We start from the raw sequence: 8,898 nt of genomic DNA on the forward strand, positions 1-8,898 counted from the left end.
TTTTAGTTTGCTGTCCTTACCCCACTCCTCCGATTAGCACGGTTGGCTACGTACGGTGCCAATGAAGTTCAACACACGTACATAAAACATACATACAACATACACACACGCATACAACATACACACACATACAACATACATACATACAACATACATACAACAGACATACAACACACATACAATATACATACAACATACATACAACATGCACACAACATACACACAACATACACACAAAATGCATACAACATGCATACAACATACATACAATATGCATACAACATACATACAACATACACACAACATACACACAACATACACACAAAATGCATACAACATGCATACAACATACATACAACATACATACAATATACAAACGGATGCGGAGCTCTCGTTTTGTCTGCGCTCGCGTCTTGCTCCAAGCTGCAGCTCCCTCGCGATAGCCGCTGTGAGCAATGGGCGTGCGGTCGAGCCAGATGCGTCACTCGGTCGGTGAGAAATTCCATTTCCTCTCTGGGAAAATTTTTCGCGTTGTTATTTACCACAGCCAAGAGCAGGGCTGTGTGTGAGCGAGTGTGTGTGTGTATTTGTTTCGGGGCGAGCGGTAATGTAGTGGTTTTGCGTACTCTGCTACGACCCCGACGACTACAGTTCGAATTCCGTTCACGGCCACCACCCAGTGATGATTTTTTTAACCGGTAATGGGCCTCTCCTAAATCGACTTAGCCTTAAATATATGGTGTGGTGTGTAAACATCGCCACGAGGGTAACAAAGGTGGCCTTCATTAGGTAGCCACGTCGTTTCTAAAAAAAATAGCTACATAGCTCAGTTTTCTTTACCTGGTAAATAGTTTAGTTGAGCAATGGTTGTGAGCGCAGTGGCTGTCAGGACTGCGCTCTTACCTGGTGAACTAAACCCAGAAGCCACAAGCCACGCGTGTGGGGTCGAACCCAGGACATGGCCGTGCCTGGTCATGCGTGCACAGAGATGTGTTTGGGGCCACGTTTCTATCCTGATAACATAATAATCGACAAATGTTCTCATTCAAAACATGAAACTGTGTTCATACGTATCAGAAAATGTAGTCGCTCGTTCTGTATTTCAACTGATAAATGTGTAGTGACGTAGAATGAGTCACTAGAGTGCGTGGCATGGGATTCTCGGAGAGAGGAGGACTATGAGTATAGCAGCCCGGTCTGCCAGTGCGACACATGAGCAGAGCCTGGAACCCCCTGGTGGGATCCAGAGGGGGACATGGCCGAGGGCGGAGCCAGGCCCCTTCGGGGAGGATAAAAGGGAAGCTCCGACACTCAGTCGGGGCTGCTGTTGTCTGGGAAAGGAACTCGTCGTGCTGCCGTCGTCCTCGTCTTCATCCTCCTCGGCGTCGCTGGTCGGGTAGCGTACAGACCCTGGGTAGATATCCCCTGTGACTATATGGAACGGAATAAAGGATGTGCCTCCAACTCTTAGTGTGTCCAGATTGAAACACTACACACGGGCAGTCCTCCACTTTACGAATGGGTCCCGTTCCTGAGAGCCGTTCGTAAGTCGCATGGTTCGTAAGTCAGAACACAGCAATGCACTGCATTTAAATGCACATATGGTCAGTGTTATACAATTAGTTACGGTTCAACAAGAAAAAAGCGAAGCATTGCAAAACTCATAAATAAGAATAAAAATTGTACATTTGCACGTAATAAGTAAAATGGAATATAATAAATAAATTAATGCTCACCTCCGATTAACACAATTCACTACATATGGTGGGAAAAAAGTTGGCTTGCTTGTCGGAAGGAGCGTACCGAGTCCCCACAATTTACGAACGCACACACATATAGACACAACAACAACAACCGCCATTCACCACTAAGTGGCGGTGACGTCACCACGACGCTTGTGCCAGGCTATGTGCACCCTGAGTCCATGTGAAGTGTCGAACGCCCGCTGGCAGGAGGTCACGGGGCAGACCCAGGTGCCACGGGTCGACTGACTGAGATGACTGGCTGATGCACCGCCTGTGCCCCCTACTGTGCCAACCTGCTGTGCTTTAGCCACCCGGCGCTCCGCTCGTTGCTGTGAGTGTCGCTCCTCCGCCCTCCGTTGTTGTTGGAGGGCGACTGCCTCCAACTGCCCAGTAGCGTCCTTCACGAGCCTCCTCCACAGAGGCCGATCTTGACACCGCTGGTACCAGTCATCGGCAAGTCCACTCAGCTCCACATCCTCCTGTACCACGTCACTCCATCTCTTCTCTAACCCGTGCCGCGACCGTTTAGCCCCCTCAATCCGGCCGAACAAAAGCTATTTTGGCATGCGGTGGCTGGGCATGCGGGCTACATGACCCAGCCATCGCAGCCTTGCCCGCCGGAGGAGCTCACCGATGGGACCTTGTCCAGATCTTTCAAGGATTTATGAGCTCCTCACACAATCCAGTCTGGTTAAACCCAGGATGGATCGTAGGCAGGCCAGCCTAAATGTTTCTAACTGGCGAAGATGTTCCATTAGGGGGGTCTACGTTTCGCAAGCGTAGAGAAGGGAGGGAATGACCGTGGCCGAGAAGACCTGAAGCTTAGTGCGGAGCGACAGACCAGGAAGCTTCCACACAATGAAAAGATATTGCCGCTCGACTGATTCGGAGTGAGACCTCTGCTGTTAAACTGGAGCCGGTCATAAGCACACTGCCCAGGTATGGGAAACTCTCCACTCGCTCCACAACTGCCTCATCACCGATTGGGAGTTGTGGGGGTGTAGTGTCCGATGGTACAAAATACCCAGGCAGGTGCTTAGTTTTGGTGGGGCTGATGCTAAGGCCCCACCTCTTAGTGGCACGCTCCAGTCTCAGCAGCAGCGTCTCCAACTCCTCCTCTGAGTGAGCAGCTATTACCAAATCATCAGCATACATAACGTGGTTGAGCAATAAGGAGCCATCCCTTGACCACACCCGGGCATCGATCAGCCTCCCATTATATCTGTACCATATGGAGATTCCGCCGGTACAGCTATTGAAGGCTTCACGAACTACGTGGTCAAGATAGATGTTAAATAATGTGGGAGCCAGAGGACATTCCTGTCGCACCCCAAGGTGTACAGGGAATGGCTCTGACTCCCGACCACGTAGTTTTACCCGTGCCCGCTCTCCATCATGAAGGTCCTTAATGATCGTGAGCAGAGGGTCAGGTACTCCAAAAGCACGAAGAACAACCCAGAGCCCAGGCCGAGACACACACAGACACACACACAGACACACACACGCACACGTAGACACACGCACACACAGAACGACAATGACCCCCCCGTGTAGCCTTACAGACTGTTGGGGCAAGTGCTGTTAGCGAGCAGCACTGTATACAGACACACACACAGATACAAAGACACACGCATACAGAGACAAAGATCACCGTGTAGCCTGTGAGAGACTGTTGGGGCAAGTGATGTTAGCGAGCAGCACCTATGAAGGCCGGCACTGCGCACAAAGGGGTAGGTGGCCATCACCACGCCCGGGCGCCTTTGACTCCCCAGTGGCGATGTTTACACACCGCAGCAGGTGCACATTTGAGGCTGAGATGACCTAGAGGATGCCCAGAGACCCATTCAGATGATTGTCAGTGGTGTTAGTTGTGACCGGGAATGTTGTGAGATTACTTTCCAATACAACGGTGTATTGAAGCAGTATTGCGCTTACATTGTTTGTTCACATGACAATTATATTAATTGGCTATGCCGGCTGGAGGGGTATGTACGACACACATTTTACTTACGCGGTCTGATCCAAAAAATCAAGTATGAATCATGATTTTGGTCATGGCAGCCCACACTTTGACTCATTGAAATATTTATAATTGGACTTAAACTCCTCGCTCACAGACTGAGTCAGCTAGGCCCCACAGTGGCAAGATGTTAACTATCTCGCCTGCTATGCAAGAGATCGTGGGTTCGATTCCGACCCTGACTTCGCAGTGGCTAGGATATGTTATATACCTCGCCTAGTATACAGGGTCGTGGGTTCGATCTCGACCCTGATGCCTGCTGTGCGTTTTAAGTTTGCATATCTCTCTCTCCGTGGTGAGATGTTAACTACCTCGCCTGGTATACAGGAGGTCGTGGGTTCGATCCTGATCCCGACCGTGACGCTTGTATATTTGGAGTTTGCGTGTCTCTCTCATAGTGATCACGTGGAATTTTCTCTGGGTCCTCCTGTTTTTCCCTCCACATTTAGAAAAATGCTTTTGAGTGTATGGCTGCGATAAACTTCCACATGATGAGCTACTTTGTTTAGCAATCATTTGTGGCCAGGTCGCTTCGGAAAAAGAGCTACATAGTTCAATGGGCCTTACCTGGTGAAGTTAAAACAGCGACTTACCTTCTCTGTGTGTGTGTCGGTGGGACACTGAGCCAACCAGCGGCCCAGGTGATCAAAGCGGACAAATTGTGGTCAACAACTCGCAAGGGGCATTTAAGAACTTGCTAGCTCAAAGGACACGATGATGATGATTATCATCAATGGGCAACCTTGGTTAACCCACTATTGGGATGATGAAGGCCCTCCACAACCCATTGTCAGCTTCTCAAACGACCTGGTACAGAGCATCACATTCAATCAGTAGTGCGCTCGTTGAAATGTTACCTTTGTAGAGAGGTGATTTTCTACCAGAGTGGTCCAATCTGTAGGCAAGGGAGTGGGTGACCGTACTGGGGAGCCTACTAAAGGCTGTATGGAAGCGATAAGGTGGCTTTAAAAATAAAAATCTGAATCCAGGCTTCCACTGAAAACCGCGAGCTCACAAATAAAGCGGAGTGGTCTGTGGCACACTGTACACCTTCAGATCGCTCGGAGACGTCATGGCTACTTGCTGCTTTACTCCCTGAGATGTAATTTATTTATTTTAAAGCGTTTGTAAAAAATAAAGATAACATATATACAGCAATCCCTCGCAAATCCGTGGGAGGTTTAGTTCCTGGAAAAGGACGTGGGGGCCTCTGCGGTAATGCGTGTATGATGTTTAACGTCTTTCGCACCATACATGGCCCACTGTGCTAATCGGAGGTGCAGTATTAAGTCTATGGGCAGTTTTGATTTACATCTTTCGTGACTACAGGGATTCATATTTTTGGTTCTTTCGGTGAAGTCACGTAGAAGGGAAACAATAAAATAATAAAAATATAAACCAATAAAATTCTCACGACGTTTCGATTGCAACACAAGCAATCATCATCAGGTGTGAAAACCACAGCTGTGGTTTCACACCTGATGATGATTGTTTTATATTTTTATTATTTTATTGTTTTATATTTTTATTATTTTATTGTTTTATATTTTTATTATTTATTGTTTTTCTATGGGCAGTGTTGATTCTATGGGAAGTGTTGAGTCTATGTGTAGTGTTAGCCTATGTGTAGTGAATCACTTTTGAGACACTAATAGTAGGAGGCAACACGCGTTTATTCAATACATTTAACACTTGTTCACACACGGGATAACTACAAATAGGTCAGAGCAGCCGGCACTCTGTCTGACCTATGACGCCAGAGACGAAGACAAAGACGTAGCGTGTAGGTTTCCATTCCACCGACAGACAGCCCTTATCCAGCCTCGGGACTTCCCTTTTATGCCCCCCGGCATGGCCTGGCTCCGCCCTACCAGAAGATTCTGGGCCACCTTCCACGTGTCCCTTGCCTGGCTCCGCCCTTGGCTACGCCCCCTGTTAGAACCCACCAGATTGTTTTGAGCTATACCCCACGTGTCCCCTCAGTCACCTTTGCCCTATATCCCTTACCCCGGCCTATTAAGTGCTCTACCAGCTGGCCGGGGTGCTACGTCCTCATATGTACATTTCTGCCAGCAGCCTAGTGACCCACTCTGTGGCCTTGCATGCTCTGCTGACAGAACGGCTGCTACACCCTGCTCTGCTGGCAGGTCGGCCGTTACGCCCACAATTCCTCTCTTTGTCAGTAACCAGCGCTACATGCTGTAATGGCCATTTTTTGTCATTAAATCACCCCCCCTCAAAAAACACAGCCGTGCCGGCTGACCTCCATATCTCGTGCAGTGGGACGACTACCCAATTAACCAACAACAATCCCGACGACAACAACAGTAACAACAACAACCTTCATACCCCCTCGCGAGTCAACAACAACAATCAATGGAAAAATGAAAACAATCGCAAACGCACAGTAATAAACCCAACCCCCAGACTCTATACACCACCCGACGACTGCTGGCACGCCACAGCCCACGAACACAGGTAGAACTCAGTTCAACCGGCAAACACAGCCCGGCTCGTGTCTGTGCCCACTTGCCAGACGATGGCGGAATAAATAGGATGACTGGGGCAGTTGTTAAAAACGAACAGTTCTTGAACAGGTCCTCGTCGTTGGACCCCGGGTTGGACAAGGACGGGTTCCCTGGGGACGACTTGAAAATGGTCTAACGGGCACGGCCCCTCCCGGAAAGAAGATGGGGGGGGGGGGGGGGAAGCGGGTTTTGATCATTCCTCCCTCCTTGGATCGCTTTCAGATGGCTCAACGGGCGGTTTCCGCGGTTGTCAAGTGCTGCATTCCTGTGGGTGGAGGAACAAAAATCTGCTGAGGCCTAACCTCCGTGGTCGCACGCCCAGGCTCGTCGGCCACATCAGACAACCTGCCTTCGGGTAGTGAGGATGAAACAACCTGGCAAGGAGGAAAATAAGGTTTCAGCCGCGATGGATGCACGTTCCAACGCCTGTGACCAGGGGCGGAGCCAGGGGGGGTGACAGGGGTGACATTCTGCATATAAGTGTACGACACTCGGTCTGGTGGACTCCATGCAACTGCATTGTCAGAGTGTGTCGCCAACCGATGGCGTCTAGTTCAACAGCCTGACTCTCTAATCATTCTTGAAATAAAAATTTGCTGAATGTCACCCCGGCCTGCGACCAACCTGGATCCGAAAACATTGCGGCCTCCTGACCACTATCAGCTCAACCAGGCCCTGCCATGGTCTATGCAATTTATGGGACGTGCCCAAGGGCACATGGGGGCAATGCAGCCATGCCTTCTTCCCAGTTTTCCATGGGTTCCCGGACTCCCAAAGCCCTGCCAGTTTCTCATTGGCCATGAAAGTGCAGGAGGCGGGATGCCTCCTGCGCTTTGATCAATCGTTTAAGGGTGAGGTGCATAAGTCTTGGCACAGCGACTCTCTTTTTACCCGACTCAATATTTAACTGGGCTTCCATGGGGGGGGGGGGGGGGGGGTCACACTCTCTCCAGTACATAAAAAAGAGGAGAACCCGGTAGAGGCGTGAGGGGCCATCCTATAGGCCGCGCAAACATCAGGAACATGTAGGTCCAAATCGGACTGTGCCTCATTGACTTGTTGGCACAACATGGACGTAAGAGTCCTGTGCAGGTGCTCTACCATCCCGTCAGTCTGGGGATGGTAGGGAAAAGTACGAATTTTCTTTCTAACCAACAGATCACACACTTCAACAACTTAAAATAAAAATTCCGACCTTGGTCCATAAGGAGATGTTCTAGGGCCCCTTTATCGAACATGTACCCATGAAGGAAAGCATCCGTAAAAGACGCAGCCGACTGATCTGCCAGGGGCCATGCCACTGGCCACCGTAACAGGTACTCCATCCCCACAGGTAAAAATGTATTACCCCAATAGACAGCAACTGTGATCGGGCCAGCCTCGGTTGGGGCTTTCGGGGAGCACATTCCACACACCCCAAGGTGCATAAACTGGACAATGGGCAGCTCTCGTAACTCTACCCTGCAGAGCAGTCGGCACAACGATGCGGTAACGCTGCACTTCTGCATCCCATCTCATGAGAATCCCATCTCGGAGGACCACGGGGGACATACACCCTGGACCCTTCCTACTGCTCGTTGTACCGACATGGTGACGTATTTTTAGAAGGGAGGCATCCTCTGCCTGGAGGTGCCCCCACTCCTCGTGTGCAAGACCAATGGTGTTGTCGCACACGACCATCACTATGGATGGTGGAGAGTCCACTGACGCTACAACGGCGCAATGCTCTCATTCACCTACCGGTTTACAACGCCCCGGCACCCATCAAACATGCACAGTAGCCCTTGGGCGACAATCGCGACAAAGCGTCCGCATTACAGTGGCGCAACCCTTTCCTGTAGGTGACTGTGAAGGAGTAGTCCTGTTAAACCTCCAACCATCATGAAAGCTGTCCTGACGGCTGGTCAATTCACAGCGCTTATTGCAGGGCCGCGTGATCCGTGCGTACCACAAACTGCCTATCATAGAGGTATGGACAGTACTGCTGCATAAAATTCACGATAGCCAACAACTCGCAGCGTGTAATACAATAGCGCTGCTCTACGGAGGATAGTACCCGTCTCCCGTAAGTGACTACGCTCTCCACCACGTTCTCCACCTGTGACAACACGGCGCCTATTCCAGTGTCGCTGACGTCCATGTCCAGCATGAATGGCAAGGAGAAATCTGGGTACCGAAGGGGAGGTGCATTAACGAGGCCATCGCACAATGCAACAAATGCGGCCTCCTCCTCCTTCCCCCACGGAAACCTCTGACCCTTTGCAGTGAGACCATGGAGCAGCTTCGCGACTGTCTCGAACCCGGGCACAAAGCATCGGTAGTATGACGCGAACCCAACAAAACTGCGGACTTCACTCACTGACGATTGGGTTGGCCACTTTCGCACGCATGCAGTTTTGTCAGGGTCCATGGAAATTCCGGCCTCGCTAACAATGTGACCCAAATAGTGTTCCGAATTTTGCAAGAGGTGACATTCTTGCGGCCTAAACCTAGAATTGGCTGCCCGCATTTTGACAAACACCGAACGCAGCCGCTGCAGAATGTTGTATATATAGGCCTTTTTCCAAAGATTCATATTAGAATAATTCTGCCAATATTTTTGTTT

Source organism: Petromyzon marinus, unplaced genomic scaffold, assembly GCF_048934315.1.
Source record: "Petromyzon marinus isolate PM22_M1 ecotype Great Lakes invasive population unplaced genomic scaffold, UKy_Petmar_22M1.pri1.0 PM_Scaffold_34, whole genome shotgun sequence".
NCBI lineage: Eukaryota > Metazoa > Chordata > Hyperoartia > Petromyzontiformes > Petromyzontidae > Petromyzon > Petromyzon marinus.